We start from the raw sequence: 16,256 nt of genomic DNA, 5'->3' as shown, positions 1-16,256 counted from the left end.
GGGTACAAGTACCCCTATGCATCAGCACTCCTGTATCCCTTGGGTAAATTCCTAGCAGTGCTGTTGCTGGATCGTGGGTAGATCTATTTCTAATTTTTTGAGGAATCTCCACACTGTTTTCCAGGGTGGCTGCACCAGTTTGCATTCCCATCGACAGTGCAAGAGGGTTCCTGTTTCTCCACATCCTCTCCAGCATCTGTAGTCTCCTGATTTGTTCATTTTAGCTACTCTGACTGGCGTGAGTGTGGTTTTGATTTGTATTTCCCTGATGAGGAGCGACGTTGAGCATCTTTTCGTGTGCCTGTTGGCCATCTGGATGTCTTCTTTAGAGAAGTGTCTATTCATGGTTTCTGCCCATTTCTTCACTGGATTATTTGTTTTTTGGGTTTTGGATACTAGCCCTTTGTCCGATATGTCATTTGCAAATATCTTTTCCCATTCCGTCGGTTGCCTTTTAGTTTTATTGATTGCTTCCTTTGCAGTGCAGAAGCTTTTTATCTTCATGAGGTCCCAATAGTTCATTTTTGCTTTTAATTCCCTTGCCTTTGGAGATGTGTCAAGTAAGAAATTGCTGCGGCTGAGGTCACAGAGGTTTTTTCCTGCTTTCTCCTCTAGGGTTTTGATGGATTCCTGTCTCACATTCATGTCCTTTATCCATTTTGAGTTTATTTTTGTGAATGGTGTAAGAAAGTGGTCTAGTTTCATTCTTCTGCATGTTGCTGTCCAGTTCTCCCAGCACCATTTGTTTAAGAGACTGTCTTTTTTCCATTGGATATTCTTCCCTGCTTTGTCAAAGATTAGTTGGCCATACTTTTGTGGGTCCAATTTTGGAGTCTCTATTCTGTTCCATTGGTCTATGTGTCTGTTTTTGTGCCAATACCATGCTGTCTTGATGATTACAAGTTTGTAGTAGAGGCTAAAGTCTGGGATTGTGATGCCTCCTGCTTTGGTCTTCTTCAATATTACTTTGGCTATTCAGGGGTCTTTTGTGGTTCCATACAAATTTTAGGATTGCTTGTTCTAGCTTCGAGAAGAATGTTGGTGCAATTTTGATTGGGATTGCATTGAATGTGTAGATAGCTTTGGGTAGTATTGACATTTTAACAATATTTATTCTCCCAATCCATGAGCACGGAATGTTTTTCCATTTCTTTCTATCTTCTTCAATTTCCTTCATAAGCTTTCTATAGTTTTCATCATACAGATCTTTTACATCTTTGGTTAGGTTCATTCCTAGGTATTTTATGATTCTTGGTGCAATTGTGAATGGGATCAGTTTCTTTATTTGTCTTTCTGTTGCTTCATTTCTCTTACTAAATTTTATCTTCACTATTGATGTGTTAGTTTCATGTTAGTCAACTTGTTTTAAGTTTGTTTTTTTAATGCTTTCTTTGTTGTTGTTTTCTGTTTTTATTTATTTAAAATTCTGAAGTCAGTTACCCATAAGATTTTTAAAACATTTTTTATATTTATTTATTTCTTTTTAAATGTTTATTTTTGAGAGAGATAGAGATAGAGCACGAGTTGGAGAGGGGCAGAGAGAGAGGGAGACACAGAATCCAAAGCAGGCTCCAGGGTCTGAGCTGTCAGCACAGGGCCCAACATGGGGCCCAAACCAGCAGACCACGAGGTCATGACCTGAGCTGAAGTCGGACACTTAACTGACTGAGCCACCAAGGCACCCCAAAACATTTTTTAAATAGGCTTTTTTGTTTTAATTTTTTTTATATTTATTTATTTTTGAGAGAGAGAGAGACAGAGCATGAGCAGGGGAGGGGCAGAGAGAGAGAGAGGAAGACAGAATCTGGAGCAGGATCCAGGCTCCCAGCTGTCAGCACAGAGCCTGTTGCGGGGCTCAAACCCACAAATGGTGAGATCAGGACCTGAGCTGAAGTCAGATGCCCAACCAACTGAGCCACCCAAGCGCCCCATAAATAGGCTTTATTTTTTAGAGTGGTTTTAGGTTTATGGAAAAACTGCACAGGAAGTTCAGAGTTGCTACACATCTCATTCATGACACTTGTTTTCCCCTGTTATTAACACCTTGCATTGGTGGAGTACATTTGTTAACAATTGATGAACCAATATTGACACATTATTATGAACTAAAGACAATAGTTTACATATTAGGGTTCACTCTTTGTGTTGTTCAGTTATTTATTTATTTTTTTAGTTTATTTATTTGTAATCTCTACACCCAGTGTGGAGCTCAAACTCACAACCATGACATCAAGAGTCTCCCACTCTCCTGACTTAGCCAGCCAGGCTCTGATGATTGCATCATCGCTAATTGTTTCACTGCCCTAAAAATGCCCCCATGCTCCACCTTCTCATTCTTCCCTGTTCACCTTTAGCAACCACTTACCATTTTATTGTGCCTACCATTTTGCATTTTCCAGAATGTCAGGTGGTTGGAATCTTACTATACGTAGCCTTTTCGGACTGTTGTTTTCCCTTAGCAATATGTATTTAAGGTATTTAAGGTTCCTTCATGTCTTTTTGTGGCTTGATAGTTCATCTCTTTATATTGCTGAATAATATTCCATGGCATGAATGTACCATAGTTTGTTTTTCCATTCACCTGTTGAAGGACAGCTTGGTTGCTTCCAATCTTTATAGTAAATCTGCTATAAACATTTATGGCAGTTTTTCATGTAGACGTTAAGTTTTCAGTTCATTTTACGAATACCTAAGAGTGCAGTTGCTGGATTGTATGATAAGCCTTTGTTTATTAAATAGCTTTCTAAGAAGCTGTCCAAATGTCTTCCAAAGGGTTATACCATTTGACATTTCCATCATCAACACATGGGAGTTCCTTTTGCTACAAATCCTTTCCAGCATTTGGTTTTGTAAACGTTTTGGATTTTAGCTGTTTTACTAGGTGTCCAGTGGTATCCCATTTTTGTTTTAATTTGCAGTTCCCTAAGGAAGTGGTCTTGAGCATTTTTTCACATGCTTTTTGACACCTATCTGTATTCTTTGGTGAGCTGTCTGTTCAGGTGTTTGGTCAGTTTTTTGTTTTTGTTTTTGTTTTTAATTTATATCCAAGTTAGTTAGTATATAGTGCAACAGTGATTTCAGGAGCAGATTCCTTAATGCCCCTTACCCATTTAGCCCCCCCCCCCCCCCCACAACCACTCTAGTAACCCTGTTTGTTCTCCATATTTAAGAGTCTCTTATGTTTTTCCCCCCTCCCTATTTTTATTTTTGCTTCCCTTCCCTTGTGTTCCTCTGTTCTGTATCTTACAGTACTTATATGAGTGAAGTCATATGATATATGTCTTTCTCTGACTAATTTCGCTTAACATAATAATACCCTCTAGTTTCACGTAGTTGCAAATGGCGAGATTTCATTCTTTTTGATTGCCGAGTAATACTGCATTATATATATAATGGAGTATTATATATATATATATATATATATATATATATATATATATATATATATAATGGAGCATTATACACACACACACACACCACATCTTCTTTATTCATTCATCCATTGATGGACATTTGGTCTCTTTCTATACTTTGGCCATTGTCAATAGTGCTGCTATAAACATTGGGGTGCGTGTGCCCCTTTGAAACAGCATTCCTGTATCCCTTGGATAAATACCTAGTAGTGCCATTGTTGGGTCGTAGGGTAGTTATATTTTTAATTTTTTGAGGAACCTCCATACTGTTTTCCAGAGTGGCTGCACCAGTTTGCATTCCCACCAGCAGTGCCGAAGAGATCCTCTTTCTCTGCATCCTCGCCAACATCTGTTGTTGCCTGAGTTGTTCATGTTAGCCATTCTGACAGGTGTGAGGTGGTATTTCATTGTGGTTTTGATTTGTATTTCCCTGATGATGAGTGATGTTGAACATTTTTTCATGTGTCGTTTGGCCATCTGGATGTCTTCTTTGAAGAAGTGTCTATTCATGTCTTCTGCCCATTTCTTCAATGGATTATTTGTTTTTTGGGTGTTGAGTTTGATAAGTTCTTTATTGATTTTGGATACTAACCCTCTATCTGATATATCGTTTGCAAATATCTTCTCCCATTCCGTCGGTTGCCTTTTAGTTTTACTGATTGTTTCCTTCTCTGTGAAGAAGCTTTTTATTTTGATGAGGTCCCAGTAGTTCATCTCTGCTTTTGTTTCCCTTGCCTCTGGAGACGTGGTGGGTAAGAGTTGCTGCGGCCAAGATCAAAGAGGTTTTTGCCGCTTTCTCCTTGGGGATTTTGATGGCTTCCTGTCTTACCTTGAGGTCTTTCATCCATTTTGAGCTTAATTTTGTGTATGGTGTAAGAAAGTGGTCCAGGTTCACTCTTCTGCATGTCGCTGTCCAGTTTTCCCAGCACCACTTGCTGAAGAGACTGTCTTTATTCCATTGGATATTCTTTCCTGCTTTGTCACAGATTAGTTGGCCATATGTTTGTGGGTCCATTTCTGGGTTCTCTATTCTGTTCCACTGATCTGAGTGTCTGTTTTTGTGCCATGGCCAATTTTTTAATCAGGTGGTTTTCTTACTGATTTTTTTTAGAGTTCTTTGTCTATTTATCAGATATGTGTTTTGTAGGGATTTTTTTCCCCAATCGGTAGCTTATCATTTCATTTTCTTAACAGCATCAACTCCAACTTACCAGTTTTTTCTTTCATAGATTGTGTTTTGGTGTTGTGTCTAAAAAGTAATCATGGGGCGCCTGGGTGGCTCAGTCGGTTGAGCGTCCGACTTCAGCTCAGGTCATGATCTTGCAGCTCGTGAGTTCGAGCCCCGCGTCAGGCTCTGTGCTGACAGCCCAGAGCCTGGAGCCTGTTTCGGATCCTGTGTCTCCCTCTTCTCTCTGTCCCAACCCACTTGCATTCTGTCTCTGTCTCTCTCAAAAATAAACAAACATTAAAAAAATTAAAAAAAAAAAAAAGTAATCACCAAACCCAGGGTTATCTAGATTTTCCTGTATGTTATCCTCTAGAAGTTTTATGTGATTTTTGCTTTACGTTTAGGCCTGTGATCCATTTTGAGTTAATTTTTGTTAAAGGTGTAAGGTCTGTGTCTAGATTTAGTCATTTTTGCATGTGAATACCCACTTGAAAAGATTATCCTTTCTCCATTCCTTTTGCTGCTTTGCTCCCAAAGCCTTTGCTCCTTTGTCAAATATCAGTTGACTATATTAATGTAGATCTATTTTTGACATATAAAAATTTTTTAAACATTCCTTTTTAATTTATATTTAATCGGATTCAAGAGTGAAACAGTATCTTTTGAGTAACACCCATTCGTGAAACAAAGAGAAATAAAATTCAGTGAGATTTTATCCTGTCAAGAACTTGAGGTGGGAGGTATATACTGCTCTTTGCACAGAACCACATTTACTCTACTTCATAGTTAATTTAAGGGATTTTTTTAAGGGTAATTTTGACTAGCCCCAATTTTGTGCAGAGACTGTAGTCATATGTTCTGACTCTATGGTACACAAGAATGGCTGTTCTTTGCCTTCTTCTGTTCAGCTGTCCCTTTAACATTCAACATATTTCACTGGTCTCTTATTTACTGTTGCTCTTTATCAGCTACTGACAGGTGAGCTACTAAAAGCCTGAAGAGTTTTGCGATAGTCCAGAAGCTGGAGTAGTATACTTTTGAGATTATTGCATTGCTTAGTGAGTGGAAGTGTCTGGCAATAGAGCAGTGCTGTCCAAAAGAAATATAATGCAATCACCTCACACCTGTTAGAATGGCTATCATCAAAAAGACAAGATATAACAAGTGTTGGCGAGGATGTGGAGAAAAGAAAACCCTTGTGCACTGTTGCTAGGAATGTGAAGTGGTGCAGCCACAATGGAAAGCAATATGGAGGATCCTCAAAAAATGAAAACTAGAACTACCATGTGCTCTAGTAATTCCCCTTCTGGGTATATATCCAAAGGAAATGAAAACAGGATCTTGAAGAGATATCTACACTCCCTTGTTCATTGCAACACTGTTCACAATAGTTAAGATATGGAAGCAACCTGAATGTCTGTCTATGGATGAAAAGATAAGATAAAGAAATCCTGCCGTCTGCAACAACATGGATTGACCTTGAGAGCGTTATGCTGAAAGAGATAAATCAGAGAAAGACAAATACCGCATGATGTCACATATATATGGACTCTAAAACTGAACTCACAGAAACAGAGATTAGAATGGTGGTTACCACGGACTGGGGGATGGGGGAAGGGTGGGAAATACTGGTCAAAAACTACAAACTTCCAGTTAGAAAATGAATAAGCTTTGGAGATCTAATGTACAGCATTGCAATTATAGTTAATAATACTATTTTATATACTTGAAAATTGCTAAGAGAGTAGACCATTAGTATTCTTATCACAAAAAAGGAATGGTAACTATGTGATGTGTTGGAGGTGTTAGCTAACTAACCCTACTTGGTGGTAATTGTTTTATAATACATAAGTGTATCAAATACACGTATTTTATAAATTGATTACCAGGAATAAACTTTCACGATGTTATATTTCAGTTATATCTCAAAGCTGGAAAAAATACATAAAGCAAGCTGCAAATGTGAGCCATATTTACAATTTGAAATTTTCTAATAACCACATTTTTAAAAGTTTCCAAAAGATGGGTGAAATTTATTTCCCTAATAATTATTATAATTGAAGTAATTTTTATAATTTTCATGGGTTATATTTTCTTTAACCCATTGTATCTAAAATATTATTATTTCAACATGTTATTGACAAAATTAAGGAGATTTTTAATGTTCTTTTTGGTCATAAGTTTTAAAAATTCAGTGTTCTTTGCTATATACAGTCAATTCAGACTAGCCATAGTTCAAGTGCTCGCCTAGCTGCGTGTTGGAGAGTGCAGCCGTAGAGTATACCAAGACGCGGAGTTCACTGGGTTTGCTTCATTCTGACATACCCTCAGCTTCTCAGAGCCCTTGGGAAACTGGGGTTTCGTAGATCGATCATTGAAGTTTATTTCATTCATTGTCACACTTTATTTTAATAATTTTTCATAGAGATTCTCTAAAATGTGTTAATATTTCCCTGTCTTCTTTTTTTTTTTTTTAAATGTTTATTTATTTTTGAGACAGAGGGAGACAGAGCATGAATGGGGGAGGGTCAGAGAGAGGGAGGGAGACACAGAATCTGAAACAGGCTCCAGGCTCCGAGCTGTCAACACAGAGCCTGACGCGGGGCTTGAACTCACGAACCGCAAGATCATGACCTGAGCCGAAGTCGGACGCTTAACTGACTGAGCCACCCAGGCGCCCCTTTCCCCGTCTTCTTAATCGGAGTATAACATAGTGGGATCCAAAGCTGTAGTCTGTGTTTGAATTCTGGCATTAACACTTATCATCAGCATGGTCTTGGATGGATTGATTACTTCAGTCCTATGTACTCTAGTTATCTTGTGTGTAAAATGAGGATAGAAGCTTCTTAACAGGGTAGTTAGGAAAATAAAATGAGAAAATACATGGCAAGTGCTCAGAAAATGTTTATTTCTGTTGCTGTCAAATACTGTAACTACAGCCAGCTACTGCTACAACCAATACTGGTAGTAGTTCAGCAACAGTAGTATAACTTAGCTCTTTCTGAATGATTCAGAGAATGCACTATGCTATGATACAGTGGTGCCCTTGTGGGCTTATGTAAGCATATAAGAATATTTGACCTTCCATTATGTTTTCTGACAACTTTGCAATTTGAATTCTTTATATTTCCCCATTTTTGCATCTACATGACCACTTCTGTCTGCTCTCCTCCCCTTTGTAGGTTGCTGCTTCTAATTTATATTCCTTAGAGTCATCATTGAGAAGCACTTACCTAGATAATACAGCCTAAGAGAGGCCCTTCCCATTCTGACCCTCAGCTGTGATCCCATGCATCCTACAGATCACATTCTTTAACTGGCAGCTTCTTGACACTGATACCCTGTCTGCTTTTGCTGTTTCTTCAATCAGAAATGCCTTTCTCACTCTTCTCCTCTTGATATCCAGCTTAATCTTGAAGCCTTCAGTTCTTTGTTATTCCTTCATTCAGCAAATATTTATGATGGAGTTTCAGGCCTTAGGTATTGAGGATAAAATGAAGAACAAGAGAAAAGTGATCGCTGCACTCAAAAAATGTGCAGTTTGATGGGGAAGAAGAAATTATCAATTGTAAGAGCACTTTGTAACTGGCTCGTTTCACTCACATTTGTATTCATTAATACATTCAATAAATATTTATTGAGTGTTTGTTACATACCATGCATTTTGCTGGGTATATACAATGGTGAGTAGAGCCAGACATGGTCTCTCTTTCATGAATTCAACAATATAGTGAGAGAAATGGGCAAATAATTCAAATAATTATATCAAATAATTAAGCCAAATAATGTTTGCATAAAAACTGAGTTGAGTAATCTGAAGGAAAGGAATGCCATTTATGAGAGCCTGGCCTTGGGAGTCAGGGAGAAATTCCCTGAGAAAGTGATACCAGAGGTATTTGGCAGGGGGAGGTTCCTGGCAGATGGAACTGCATGGCAATGACACTGTGGCAGGAGGAAGCAGTGACACTGTGGCAGGGGACTAACAAAGGCCAGCATGGCTGGAACACAAAATAGGGAAGAGAAAATAGGATGGATGAGACTGAAAGATGGGCAGGGTCCACAGTGGAGATTGAGGGAAGAGGACAGATTCTGTAAATATTTAAGAGGTGAAATTCATAGGACTTAGGGATGAATTAGATACGAGAAGTATGAAAGAGGAGAGGTACCAAAGGTGACTCCCTAGATTTCTGACTTGCACAACTTGATGTATTGTGCTGCTCACTGAATTAGGGGGCTTTGGAAGACTGGGTGTTAATTCGGTTTTTTAATGTGTGTCGGGGAGTGGGAGGAGCAGCACGAGTTTTGTCTTCTTTTCGAGATGACTTTGCTATACCTAAGAGAAGTTTTCAAATAGTTGTTTATACTTGCATGTTTGAAGTTTAGAAGAGAGAGAGAACTATGAGCTAGGAATGTGAATGTAGGAGTCCTATGCATAGAGAGATTAACTGGAGTCTCCAGCATGTGTTAGTGAAGAAAGAGAAGGGCCTAAGACTGGACATTGAAAAACTAGGTAGATGGTGGTGCTGAAATAGGGTGTCCTAGAGAAGAAATAGAGGTGAAGGAAGAGTTTGGTTTAGGATGAAATGAAGGCTGAGATGACTTGAGAGTTGTCCATGTGATGAAGAAGTCTTGTAAGCAGTAGGATAGTTATAAGTTTGGAGGCTGGACATTGTCTATTTTATTGTTTTGTTTTCCTTAGTCCCTAACACAATGGTTAGCAAATAACAAGTACTCAATAAGTGATTTGTGGAATGGATGAGAGAACATAGGAACATTCAGATTCAGAGATGTAGACTAAACTTACCACCCATGCCATTGCCAGGGAAGAAGCCCTTCTCCACGTGTCTGCTTAGACAAGCTTCTGACGGTATACAAACCTTTATTCATCAAAAAACACCGAGTTAGATTGTCTCAACCTGGTCAGATCTTTAAGTGATAGATGAAGGTTTGGGAATACTGTTTACAAACACTGTCTTCATTGAGCTGCACAGAAATATTGCTCATTGTCAACATTTCCCAAGAGCCAGAGTCCTCACACTTACTAGGTAATGAATGGGTAGATATGAACACATTAGAATGCCTGCTTTGTGTCATGACCCAGGCTAAGCATTTTACATATATTATCTCCTTCCTTATAATACCTCTGTAACTCTTAGATAACAATAGAGAAGCTGAGAATCAGGAATTTAAGGTAATGCCCGAGATCATGTATTTAGTAAGTGGCAGAGTCAGGATTTGAACCCAGGTTTGACTCCATTTCTCTTGCTCTTAACGACTATGTTATACAAAGCAATGAATTTCTTTTCCTGATAGCATCTGGAGACAGGCATTTGAGATTTTCCTCCTTCCCATCCATCCATCCATCCATCCGTCCATCCATCCATCTTTTTATTCTTGCAGTCATTCACTCAGCAAACATTTAGATGTTGTCTGCACCATCCCAGGTACTATACTAGGCACTGGGGATATAATCAGTCATAAAATAAAGCTTATGGCCTCAAGATTTAGGCTAATATATGAGGCAGACACCAAATTACACAATTTTAGCTCCATTGTCATTGGGACTTGCTATAATAGTAGACATAATAGAATGCTGTGAGGACATAGAAAAGGGCTCTTCTAATTCTGCTAGAAGTTGGAGGCTTGGGTTGAGTAGGGGTGAGAGGAATGTTAGGGAAGTCTTCCCAGTAGAATGGATACTTGAGCTAAATCTCAAAAGATGACTGGATAGACTAGGAATAGAGAGCCTCTGGGCTGAGAGGCTGGCATGAATAGTAACAGGAGCTAGCATGTATATATGCTAGGACCTGATTAGGGTACTGCAAGCACGTGGTGTGAAAGGAGCCTAAGGTGTGTGTTCTGAAATGTCAGGAGATTGAGTTGAAAGCAGGGCAAAATATACTGGAAGGCTTTATGGAACCCAGGTACTATTAATGGTCTCTTTTGTTTTTATTTGAAAGGTTGCAAAAGGTTTTAAACAGGGAAGTGACAGTATCATATTGTGTGTTTCGGAAAGATCCTACTGGACCTTTTCAAGGTCAGTTTGTAATAGAATGAACGAGTTTCTGAAACTTAGAATTTTGCCAAGTGAATTTGTTTTAAAAATGTCCGGTTCAGAACAATATGAAAAGAGGACTTCCCAGAAATGCCAGAATGATAGAATTAGCAAACAAGGATGTTAAAATAGCTATTATAAACATGTTCCATATGTTCAAGATAATACAGGGAAACATGAACATGATGAGGAAAGAAGTTGAAGATATTTAAGAAAACCTAGATGGAACTTCTAGAGATGAAAATTATAGTATCTGAAATGGAAACTATACTGTGTGAGTTTAAGAGCAGATTAGACACCGCAAAAGGAAAAAATCAATGAACTTGAAGACATAGCAATAGGAACTATCTAAAAAAGGAGCTCAGATGAAACACTATGAAGGTCTTGCTTTCATTTGGAAATTAGTGGGCATTTTCTCCTTAGAACTTCTTTGCCAGAAAATTTAGACTTAACTATTCTTGTGTGATGTGGTTGTGGCTTGACAAACCTTAAAATGTTATTTATCAATTTTCACTTTACATTTATGGAGTTTATTTTGGAGAAGAGGAAATCTTGACAGTCTTAAAAGTCTTTTCTCTGACTTCAAAGAGATGAACTTCTGAGCTGCAATCCTCAGGGCCTTTTTTCTCTTGATAATGTCTGATGCACTGTTTATAATGATTTTGTCATCAAAATAAATAGCAAGACCCAAGTAATAAGAGTTCTGGACATTGCAGAATCATGTGCTCTTTTTATTTTTCATCCAAAAAACCTCCCCAAAAATTTCATCTGTCCGGCCATCATGCTGAAGTACATTTTGCATGTTTTGAAGATAAAAGTGAATTTTTATGAGCAAATTGAACATGTCAGATCACATTTGGGAGAAATCTAGGATGCTTCCTGGAATACTCCTGAATTTTCATATATGAATTAAATACCATCTATATATGGACTACCGGCTTTTGTCTCTTCATAAAAGCCAAACTGGCCTTTGAATGTGAAATGAATATTGATCAACAACTAAATGAAATAAATTTTTCTAATGCAAAATTTTGTTAGCCTTATTTGTGGAAACATGAATAAGTGAAATCCAATTAATTGTACTCATTAACGCTTTGGAGATTTAGATATATGTTTATTTATACATACATTTATTTGTATAAATATAAAATCTCCAAAGCGTTAATGAGTACATTTAATGACAGAGTGTGTGTGTGTATGTATGTGAGAGCAAGAGAGAGAGAGAGAGAGAGAGAGAGAGAGAGAGATCTGTCCATCCTCCAGAAGGATCTCTTTTTGGCAACAGGCTTCATTTTGCATCCATTCACCGTTCTAACTTCCAGTCTTCTCACAAATATCATTGTCCCTGGAAGGGTCTGCTTTTTCCATGCTAACCCAATTCTAAAATTAAGCTTCTTTTTTTAGACACCTATGTCTTTTTAAGACACCTATGTTTTTATTGCAACATTATTTACCATAACCAAGATACAAAACAACCCACGTTTTCTTCAATAGATGAGTGGATAAAGAAGATGTAATGTGATATATATGTGATATAGACACATGTATACATATATATAAATGGAAAAATACTCAGCCAAAAAAAAAAAAAAGAATGAAATCTTGCCACTTGCAACAACATGGATGGATCTAGAGGGTATAACTAAGTGAAATAAGTCAGAGAAAGACAAATACCATATGATCTCATTCATATGTGGGATTTAAGAAAGCAAATGAAAAAGATAAAAGAGACCAAAAAAAAGATTCTTAAATACAGAGAACAAACTGGTGGCTATTAGTCTTTTATCATTACTCAATCCCTGATAGTGACTCACAAATAGGACTTCTAGTGTTCTCTATCTCATGCTATCCCCCATGCTTCTGTTAATTAATTCTGCTTCTGTGTGATCAAAAGCTTAAGAGTGGTAGAAGAAATTTTGACAAAATGAGAATCTTTCTTCATGCCAGCTACTGTACAGTTAATTAACTCATATAATCCTTATGAGATCCTTATGCAGCAGGTATGTATGGTTATTTTCTCCATAAATTCCAGGACTCGATAGAGAAAATGACCGCTTAGGAATCAGGGGATGTGGGTGAGGCAGGAGATGCTGAGTCTCTAGAACAGGTGATTCTACAGTGGGGTGAGAGATTTCCCAACCTTTGTACTGTTCTGTATTTCTAAATTGTTCCTTGCTTCTAATCATGCATTACCCTTATCAAAAAATAAGTATTTTATAAAGAAAAGAAAATGAAAGTTATACTTAGTCATCTGGAAGGGACATCTGGGACATCTGGAAGGTACAGGAAAAAAAGTGCTCATTGCTCAATTGTAAACATAACCTTTGTAAACTTTCTGGTACCTTTCCTTCTAGTCTTTTTATATGCATGTAATTAAACATTTTTACATAGTCATAATAATTTCTCAGTGTTTTTTCTCCATAAAAAAAGTGAGGTGCCAGCACTAGTATCTTGATGAACCGTAAAAATGCCTCTTTGATCCTCACCTCTTCCTGGGACTTCTCCTTTTGTCTTGGTTTGCAATCTCTGGCACATGTGCATTGCCTAGAAAGCCCCATTTGGTTAACAGATATCAATGTGACAAGCAAGAAAAAGAAAAAGAAAAGCTTATTACTTCTCCTCATTAGCACACACATCATTAATAATACCCTTTATGTTTTTTTCATGGGTAGAGCGATTCAGTCTATACATTCATATATTCATTCATTCAACAAATACTTGTTAAGTGCCAGCCATCTTCCTCCTCAGTGAGGATGCAGAGACAATAGAATGATCCCTGCTTCTTAGGAGAACACAGAACGGTAAATAAGAAAAAGATGTGATAACTATATGCAGAAATATTAATCAAGTTCTGAAAGACCACAGAGAAGAATCGCTTGGATTCTCCTAGAGATCAAATGATTCTCCTAGAGAAGTCAGGGAAAGCTTTTTATAGATAAGAAAATGGAGCAGCTCAGAGAGATTTGGTCACATGGCTGGTTAGTGGTTGAGTTAGCATTCAAAGCAGATCTGACTGCAAAACCACTCTTTATTCTACCATAGTAGGTCATAAGGAGGAGGCATCCCTGTTTTCATTGTTTTATCAGTTCCAGATGTCTGTATTTGGGGGATTCTTGAGTCATAGACCACAGCTTCCCCCATTTTCTCTCCCTATTTCAAAATGCCACCTGTTTCTGATTTGATCAAAGAGTAATAGAATGGCAGTAAGGAGACCTGAGTTCTTCAGAACCAGCTTTGCCACTTTTAACTGGATCGTCGTGGGCATGTTCTTCCCCATTTCTACCCATCTATTCCCCATCTGTAAAAGTGAGGAGTTGAAATAAATCTTTCTAAGCTTCTCATTTTTTTGTAAGCTTCTCATTTTCCTCCTTCTTTTCAAAGCGTGTGGCATTTGCGTAGGAGCAGGGGCTCCCAAGGGCCTTGGCGAGTCTAGACACACCATGGAATTGGCAGAGGGATAGGTGGGCGTCAAGGGTAAGTGCTCTTCACCGCCTGGGTTTGAATCTCAAGTCTGTCGCTTACATACTGTTTAATCTGGAGCAAGCCACTTGACCTCATCGAGCCTCCCTTTTCCGATTTGGAAAACAGAAATCATAAGAAATGACTCTGAGAGTTGGTGGGGAGATTCAGGGAGCTTAGTATCTGTCTGTACTACTATGCACAGTGTCTGCCACAGAGCACTCAGTGTTGCTAATGATACTCATGGCTATTGCTCTAGTACTAAGTTGGAATCCTGAAGAGGTTTTAGAAGTCAAAATACCTTGGTAGCTTCTTTTGTTAATGATTCCTTTACAAAGGCACAAAGGAACCACTGTGTCCCTGAATAGAATGTGGAGTTTTAGTCATTTTCCCCTCAGATGTTCAGTAAAGGGGTCGAAAGGGTTGGAGTACTGTTTGCTGCTGAATTTTACTCATGACTCAGAAAAGACTCCCATTAGTCTTGTATAATATAGGGGAAATCATTCTTTCTTTTCTTTGCTGTGTTCCCAGCATGCAGAGCAGGCTACAGTGCAGGGTCGGTACTTTGCGAGTTTCTTGAATGAAGAAATGATTTCACACTTTGTTTTTAGAAACTGAGGAGAATAGTAACACGCAGCAGTGAGTCTTTTGGCCTTCAGATCTTAGCCTGTGACATTTGTTGAGCTGGTTTTGAAGGGGATTTGGGGGCACCCCATGACAATCAAAACAGAATTCTTCTGATACCAATGTTTGGCTTTCTGCTTTGATCAATAGGCTTATTATTTGCCCTTGAAACCTCTGTGGTGCTGGGGAATCACAGACATTCCTCAGGACGATTTACATGGCAATAAATAATGTGTGCTGTCCATTGCCTGCTTCATCATTGTCTGCCCTGTTCATAAAACCCTGGAGGCTCAGTGGCCCCAAGGCTGGAGCACAGTGGACATGTTAACTCCAGAACGTGTCGCTTAGTTTCGTTGTTGTTTTGTTGGCACTAATATGCATCCACTATTTCTCTTTAAGGACTGATGTAACTGTAGAAGTTATTTTCCATCTGACTTTATTATATAGTTACCATACTATACCGTACCATAGTTACCATTTATTTTTTTACCTCTGTTATATAGTAGGCTCTACATATGTTATCTAATCTTCACAACTACCTCTGAGTTAGGTTCTTGTCTTTTTATAGAAGCAGAAACTAAGGGGCGCCTTGGTGGTTCAGTCGGTTGAGCATTCAACTCTTGATTTCGGCTCAGGTCATGATCCCAGGGTTATGGGATCAAGTCCTGCATCGGGCTTTGCACTGAGTGTGGCGCCTGCTTGGGATTCTCTCTCTCTGCCCCTGTCCCCCACTTGTGCGTGCTCTCTCTCTCTCTCTCTCTCTCTCTCTCTAAGTTAAAAAAAAAAAAGAAGAAATAGAAACTGGAACTCAAGGAAGCGAAGCTTATTTTCTGAAATCACATAGTCCATGAGCACTGGAGCTTAGGTTTTAAACTCAGGTCTTTCTGGACGCAAAGCTCTTAGCTACTATACCATGACATTTTTCTTATCTAACAGACTTTCTTCTCCTATAGGTGTCTAGTGTTTATGGTTAGCAACCTCTTGCAAAGATCCATAAGTTTCCCACATCATTCAGAGATGAATTTTAAATTTCTTAACAGCGTTGCAAATACATGAAATTTATAGTGACAAACATAGCCAGATTACTTTCTTGTTATCCATCCATTTAGCAAATTTACAGTTCCCATTAATTTTAATCTGTCCTTATTACCTGTTTTATATAATAAATATCTCTTAGTCATGACAGACTGAGTATAGATCACCTGAAGTAGGCTCTCTCTCAATAACTAGAGTTGCAGTTAAAGATTTGTGAATTAATTGGGAAAATTGCAAATCAGGTAGTCAGTGAAATAATTCATTGTCACATCCAATCAATAAACTTTGTAAATCAACTCATTTAATTCAAAAAATGATCTATATAGATCAAGCAACCAATTAAACAATTAGCATACACTTTGCAATTAATTAATTTAAGCATCAATCATATAATTAAAATTCCAAATTTAAGCTGCACAATTTAAAACCCTACTGCCTTGTGAACTGTTAGGATCATGTTTCTGAATGTTAGCAGATAAGCAGTTTCACAGTTTAACTTTGG

General features: G+C 38.1%; 1 protein-coding gene across 8 annotated transcripts in view; it reads left to right on the top strand.

The window, feature by feature from the left end:
- The window catches only part of MAPKAP1 (MAPK associated protein 1), a 245,090-nt gene that overhangs the window by 115,497 nt on the left and 113,337 nt on the right, over positions 1–16,256 (top strand). The gene's annotated exons all lie outside the window — the stretch shown is intronic.

This window comes from Lynx canadensis, chromosome D4 (assembly GCF_007474595.2).
Source record: "Lynx canadensis isolate LIC74 chromosome D4, mLynCan4.pri.v2, whole genome shotgun sequence".
NCBI classification, from domain to species: domain Eukaryota; kingdom Metazoa; phylum Chordata; class Mammalia; order Carnivora; family Felidae; genus Lynx; species Lynx canadensis.
This window is presented reverse-complemented; position numbering and strand designations above follow the sequence as displayed.